Below are 7845 nucleotides of genomic sequence, written 5' to 3'. Positions count from 1 at the left end.
CAATCCAGTTGCCTCCTACTACACGCCTCCAATAAAAAAAAAAAAGCTCTTTTTTTTGCAACCCAGTAATATAGCTTTCCAATCAGGGTTGCGTCTGATGGAGGCAGCTCAGTGTGAGGAAGCCTGTGCATATTATGGAGAAAGAATGGTCTTTAAGACCGTTCTAGCAGAGACCTGCCCCGGCCGCCGCCTCCGCCTACAGAGAGCTGGAGTCAAGGGCGGGGCGGCCGCTCGCTTTGCTTCCATCATGGGTGCAGAGTCCAATGTCCCTGTGGACCCTTCCTCGCCAGCTTGCTCCGAACCAGACGGCCATGGTGGAGGTGCAGCTGGAGATGCAGTACCAGTGTCCCCAGATGCTCCTGATCGCCTTCAGCGCCTGCACCAGAGCGCTGGAGCCGGTCCACCTCTTTGCCCTCCGCATCAGCACCTGCATCCGGCCCAATGTGGAAGCCGTGAGCAACATTCACAATTTGAACTCCGTCAGTGAATCCCCCCATGAACGCATGCACCCCTACATCGAGTTGGCCTGGGGCTTCTCCACCGTTCCGGGGATCCTCCTCTTCCTGGCAGAGGTAGTGCTCCTGTGCTGGATCAAATGCCTCCCTGTGGACTCGAGCGCGAAAGAAGGGCCCAACTCCAAGCCAGGGCCAACGCAGGCCACCCTGGTGTCCACTATCATCCTGGTGCCCGTGGGGCTCATCTTTGTCGTGTTCACCATTCACTTCTATCGTTCCTTGGTCCGACACAAAACAGAGCGTCACAATCGGGAGATAGAGGAGCTTCACAAACTGAAAGTCCAGTTGGACGGCCACTAGGGGAGCTTGCAGGTCGTGTGAGTAGCCAGACACACTGGTGGGAGGGGGGTTGTCCTTGTTAAGGGCAAACAAGCTGGGAATAAAACAGGCATTTTGTTCTCAGGAAAAAAAAAAAAAAGGCTGTTCTAGGATACAGGTGAATTGCCAAAGTGCCAAGGTAAATTTCACCAACCGAAAAAGGAGCAAATGGGAAGTCATAACATCACAAGTTGAGAGAGGTAGCATGGCACAATGGATACAGGGATGTACTGCAACATGGTCATGTGACTTTACTTTCAGTTTCTTAATGTATAAAATGGGAGTAATCGTGGCACCTAGCTCATAGAGTTGTGGAGATAAAATTGGATAATGTATCTTCACAAACATTTAGGTTCTGTATAAAAGTCATACATGATAATTTATTTACTTCTGTTTGTTTTTTTATCATCATATAAATCACAAATTTCCTCTAATTCCTGCCTGTAATAATATACAAAATGATAAAATTTAGGGTTGAAGGGGCTTCCCCCTTCAAGAAGAAAATCTTGTCCATCTCTCTGCCTTAAGAAAGATGACTTTTTATTATCTGCATTTTATGGATTGAATAATTGAGGCACAGAGAAGATAAGTGAACAATAAAATAGTAACTCAAATGTTTGCAACATTCTAAAATGTAGAAAATATTTTTCCTCACAATAGCCATATGAGATAGATCACCATAAGGATAATTTATTTATATATGTGTTTGTTTATGTATTTCTTTATTTATTTTTATACATTAGGAAGGAAACAAGTATTCATTGAGTACCTATTATGTGACAGGCCTTATAAGAATTGTTTTACAAATATCTCATTTGATCATAAAAACAACGCTAGGAGGTATTATTATCATCCCCATTTTATAAGTGAAGAAACTGAAGAATGTAGAGGTTAAGTGGCTTGCCCATAATCATATAGTTAGTAAGTGTTAGAGGCTAGATTTGAATTCAGGTCTTCTTCACTCCAGATCCACTGAACCACCTAGCTGTCTATAAATAAGAAAACAAGACTTAGAAGGGTGAAGATTGCTGATTGTTTGGAAACTTCTGGGGTAGGAAAGAATAACCCACTGATCTCCTGACTCATTCACTGCAGCATGCTACCTGACATTTCAGATCATCTATTACCAACACAAACCAGTAATTAACTTCTACATTCCCACCTATATATTTGGTATTCAAACTACCTTGTTCATAATTCCTTTTGTTTCTTATCCTAATATCTGGAGAATGTTCCAAACATCACAAAACACTTCACTATGCAATAGACTGCAGATACTCTCCCACTACACTACATTGCAGCCACTTAGCAAATATTAAGCCTCAATATAAACATACTATTAGAATATCCCTGCCAGGAAATTGATGTCATCTCGCAGCTCATCCAAAATGATGAACTCACATGAACTTCAGCTGATATGGGGCTTGGGGAAAGAAGTGAGAGGATGGATTAACATTTTTGTTTGATGAATACTAGTGCCTTTGAAGCCTCCCAAATAATTCTGATGGGATTAGAACAAATCAGAAGGGAGTGGCCTGGGAGTATTGCCCATGAAGATACATGTTCCAAAGCAAATGGTCTTCAGCAGCATCTGGAACCATGAATTTCTCAGGCCCTCTAGCTCCATTTTAATCTCTAATCATGACCTGCTTGAGAAAGTATTAATGTCAAAGAGACTAACTGCGAGAATCTTAAGGGAAAAAATGTCCAGGACTAGAGGATTTCCCTTTGTCAATATTTACCTTTTTCTCTAGCTAAAAACTATTAGAAAAAATAGAACATGGTGTATCCAGCACTTGCCTGGGAGTCTGATTGTGAAACAAAATGTAACTGAGGTCTACCAAGGAACATCATATTTCAGCTATTGTGGGGTAGTTAAAAGGTTCTTGGATTTGGAGTCATGCTCCTGATTCTTCCTTTTGAAGTTTAAACAAAACAAAGGGTTGGTTCAGTGGATAGAACTCTGGGCCTGAAATCAGGAAGACCTGAGTTCAAATCCAACCTATGGCACTCACTAGTTACAAGATCTTGGTGAAATCATCTAATCTTTTTGTGCCTTAATTTCTCAAATGAAAAAACAACAACAACAACAACAACAGGGATAATAATAGCACCTACCTCCCAGGTTTGTTATATCAAATGATATAACATTTGTGAAGTGCTTAGCACAGTGCCTGGCACTTTGTAGGCACTTGACAATTCCTCATTTTCTTCCTTCCTCCCCTCTTCAACTTGACAGTCCTTCAAATACTGATAGATGGTTATTGTCTTCCCCTGTCACAATTTTCTCTCCATTGAACTAAATAATGTTCCCAAGGTCCTGAACTATTTGACAAAGATCAAAGAGCTTTTTACAATTCTAGCTGCCCTCCATGTCTAGTAAGTGGCAGAACTGGAACCTAATCTTAGCTCTCATGTCTTTAAGCCCAATACTGTTTCTACTATAACACTTTGGTACACATCTTTATAGTATGAAAATCTGAAAAAGATATCTCACCATGCTGTTGGTGAGTACAGAGTATGGCCTACCTACAGATTATGAGCACAGGATACAGACTAACCATTTGCATGTTATCACCTCTATTAGGTTGTAAGCTCCCTGTGGACAGGGACTATATTTTAACTTTTTTTTTTTATATCTTCGGCACTTAGCACAGTGCCTGGCACATATTAGGTGCTTAATAAATGTTGATAGATGGATTGACCTGCTCTATATGCATCTTGTATATACTGTTTTAATATATTTTCTTTGCATCTCATTTAGCATAGTGCCTGAAACATAGTAAGAAAGAGCTTGACAAATATTTGTTGATTGATTTGTTGACATGTATCTTCCTAGCCACTTCTACATCATGCCATCTACCCTACAGCTATTACTCTCATTCTCCTCCCACTGGAACCCTGGAATCTGCCTGAGATTGCCAGACTCTGATAGTTGATTTTTTGCCTTACTTTTCTTGAACCTAGTCTACTTCACTAGAGTCAGTTGGGCATGACCTATGGAATAAACTACAATGTTTTGCCCATAATTCAATATAGGAGTGATTTTTATCAGGTTTAGAACCCTTCCACACTTTAGTTGATCATTTTGTAAGTTGCTATAGCAAGGAAAAAAAGAATCATCTCTTCATGGCTAAAATTCTGGTGGTGAGACTCTCTAATCTTAGTTGGACTGGTGCTAGCATGATGAAATTCGTCAGTGAGTCAATACTTAAACCTTGTACAGCATGGTAGGACCTACCAGAGCTTATGGTCACCAGCATAGGCTTCAAAGTCACCTGACCTTAGAGAAGAGCTTTAGTGGAAGCTTTGCACATAGTAAGTCCTGATATAATTGAGTAAAAGTGTGAACAAATGAATGAACTGTTTGGTTGTAATGATAAATCACATGAACAATAAATTTGAATGTAAGTTTATTCCTCAGCCATGAATTTTAACTAAAGATGAATAAAATTCTCCAAACACAAATAGAGGAATACACGAGTCAGGCTACATGCAGTAACAATGTGTAGTATTGACAGTGAGGCAAGAGGCAGAAAGTGGGTTTATTGGCACAGGAAATAGAAAACACAGCAGATGTGATTTGGGAAATACCTTTCTGACAGCCTGTTGCAAAGGAATTATTCTGTGTGTAATACAATGAGTCTAAACTCCTTAGTTTGTATTTCTACAATCTAGTCCATTTAGACTTACTTCCTATGACTCCTACTCATGTACTTTCTGCTCCAGGACTATCACTGTTTCCCAAAACATCTTATCCTTTCCTTCTTCCATGCATTTCATTTGCTAATATTCTTGTCTACATCTCAGGCTGTAGAAATCTATTATTCCTTCAAGGTGAAGCTTAAATGTCTTTTTTTCCATTAACACCTTCTAGCTGTCCTCTCTACCTGTCCCCCAGCAGAAACTGATATTTTTCTATCTTGAACTCTCATAGTCTCTTCTACTTGTCTTGTGTATCTATCCTGTTATGTTTTGTATTAATGATATCTATGCACATATAAACTTCTATACACATCATAAATTCTTTTAGGGTAGAACTTCTGTTTTTATTCCTTTTTCTATTCCCACCTTGCTTAGCATGATGCTTTTCATGCAGTGGATGCTTAATGCTGTTTGTTGAATGCAATATACACTGGTAGAAACAGAGGCATATCTATATTTGCACTAAGCATTTGGGCCAAGCTGGCTGGATATTTCCCAGAAGTATTTCTGGGAACCTGGAAATCTGTCAAAAATTAAGCTAGTAATCACTTGATTGATATTTCTCTCTCCAAAATTTTCACTGATCTCTGATTTGCCAAAGTTTTTTTTTGTTTTTTTTTTGTTTTTATGGATTTTTTTTCATTCCTCATCAGCCTTCTTAACTCATGTACTTCATCTGATAAGGATAAACATCACCTCCTGCTAAATATTTTCTCCTCTCTGGCCTTTTATACTAGTACTTTCTCTCTCAGTTTTCCTCCTACTCTACCTACTTCTTCATGGTCTCCTTTCCTAATTCATCCTCCACATTATGTCCTCTAAATGATGTAAGCCCCAAGATTCTTTGCTAGGTCCCTTGCTCTTCTATCTCTACATTCTTCTTTTTGGTGACCTCATCAGCTCCCAGAGGCTGAACCATCATGTTTATGTAGATGACTCGTAGACCAGCACCAGCCTTGAATCTGAGAATTAATAACACATCATCATCTTTGTATCAAACATTTCAAATTGGGTTTTCCAAAGATATCTTAAATTCAATCAAGTCTAAATCAGAATTTCTCTTTCCCCAAAAATTTACCCTTCTCACAAACTTTCCTATTTCTTCCTAAAGCATTACTGTTCTAATCAGTCAATTAACTTTTATTAAGCTCCTACTATGTGCCAGGGACTGTGCTAAGTGCTGGAGATACAAAAAGAGAAAAAAGACTGCCCCTGCTCTTGAGGAGTTTATGATCCAGTGGAGCAAACATCATGCAAAGAAAGATGTACAAAATAAGCTTTTTACAAAATAAATAAGAAATAATTAATAGAGGGAAGGCATTAGAATTAAGAGGTTTGGGGAAGACATTTTGTAGAATGTGGAATTTTAGTTAGGACTTAAAGGAAGCCAGAGAGGAGCAGGGACAGTATTTCAGGCATGGGGGACAGTCAGACAGAATGCTCAGGATCAAGAGATGGTGTTCATACAACAGCCAGGAGGCCAGTGTCACTGGATCAAAGAGTACATGCCAGGGAGTGACAAATAAGAAGACTGGAAAAGAAGGAGGGGGCTAGATTATTAAGGAATTTAAATACCAGACAGAGCATTTTGTATTTATTCCTGAAGGCAATAAGGAGCTGCTAGAGTTTATTGAGTAGGGGCTGATGTAATTGGATCTAATCTTTAGGAAAAGCATGTTAGTGACAGAACATATGATGGATTGGAGTGGGCAGACACTTGAGGAAGGCAACCCCACAAGCAGTCTATGGCAATAATTAAAGCATGAGGTGATGAAGGCCTGTATTAGATAAGTGGCAGCATCAGAGGATAGAAGAGGGCATATTTGAGAAATCTTACAAAGGTGAAATTAATAGGCCTTGGCAACAGCTTGGATATGGGGTATATGAGATAGTGAGGAATACAGGAATGACTTTTGGTTAAGAGCCTGAGGAATTGGGCAGTGGTCTCGTCCTCTATAGTGATAGGGAAGTAAGAGGGGAAAGAGTTAAGGAAAAACTATGACTTCTGGGTTGTTTTTTTTAATATTGAGTTTAAGTTGTCTATTAGACATCCAGTTTGAGATGTGTAATATGCAATTGCAGATGAGAGAGTGGAGGACAGCACAGAGACTGGGACAAGAAAGATAGATTTGAGAATCAACAGCATTAAGTTTATAATTAAATAAATGGGAGCTTATGAGATCAAAAAGTGAAGTAGTATAGAGGGAGAAGAGAAGAGAAGCCTAAGGGTTACCTATGGTTAAGGGACATGATTTAGAGCAAGATCCAGCAAAGGAGACAGAGAAGAAGCAGTCAGATCTGTAGAAGGAGAACAAGGATAGAGCAGTGTCCCAAAAACCTAGAGAGAAAAGAGTATGGAGGAAGAGAGAATGATCAATAGTATCAAAAACTGCAGAGAGATCAAAGAGAATGAGGATAAAGAAGAAAAAAAAACAGTAGATTTGTGGTCATTGGAAACTTTGGAGAGAGAAGTTTCAGTGAAATGATAAGGTCAGAAGTCAGATTATAAGGGGTTAAGAAGAGAATGAGAGGAGAAAAAGTGGAGAAAGTTATTGTAAATGGCCTTTTTGAAGAGTTTAGCCACAAAAGGCAGAAGAGATATAAGATGATAAGCAGAGATTGAAGGACCAAGTGAGGAATTTTTCAGAATAAGAGAAATGGACTTGTTTGTAGAGAGCAGGTAATAAACCAGTACAGAGGGAGAGATTGAAAATAAGTGAAGACGCAGAGGTGTCAGAGGGGAAAATGTACTGGATGAGATGAGATAATTAGGATAAGTTGAACAAGTAGAGTGATTAGTTTTGGTATGCAATATGGTCACTTCACTCAAGACAGAGGTGAAGAAGGAGAAAGTGACAGAAGGAAGGTGAGCAATAAGAAATGAGGAAGAGGGAATAGAGGGACTTCCCAGAAAATAGCCTTAATTTTCTTCTATAAAATATGAGGTAAAGTTCTCATCTGAGAGAGTGGTGGGAGAGAGGTTTCAAGAGGGATGAAAAGATTTGAAAGAGTTGTTGTGGACAATAGAATAATAAATCTATAAGAGAGGTATGGTAGAATTTCCTACTAGTAGCGAGGTATCAATTCTTATGTAACATAAATTTGAAGTGGAACCTGTCAGAATGGCTGTATGGTTTTCTCCAACTTGTTCAGCAGCACATGCATTGGAATAAAGGCAAAGACTAGTGGGAGTAATTCAAGGATGAGGCTTGGCCAGATATAATTGGCAACAAAATAAGGGATTCAAGAGAAGAGGACAATGTAGAGCTGAATTGGTTCACTAAGCAGTCAAGATGAGAAGAAGAGA

The 7845-nt window shown here is 39.3% G+C and overlaps 1 pseudogene; it reads left to right on the top strand.

Moving 5' to 3' along the window:
- Positions 1 to 256: 256 nt before the first annotated feature.
- Positions 257 to 821, top strand: LOC110212704 (protein orai-2 pseudogene; annotated as a pseudogene).
- The last annotated feature ends 7024 nt before the right edge of the window (positions 822 to 7845 follow it).

The sequence above is a fragment of the Phascolarctos cinereus genome, unplaced genomic scaffold (assembly GCF_003287225.1).
Source record: "Phascolarctos cinereus isolate Bilbo 61053 unplaced genomic scaffold, phaCin_HiC Scaffold_2;HRSCAF=192, whole genome shotgun sequence".
Classification (NCBI taxonomy): Eukaryota; Metazoa; Chordata; class Mammalia; order Diprotodontia; family Phascolarctidae; genus Phascolarctos; species Phascolarctos cinereus.
This window is presented reverse-complemented; position numbering and strand designations above follow the sequence as displayed.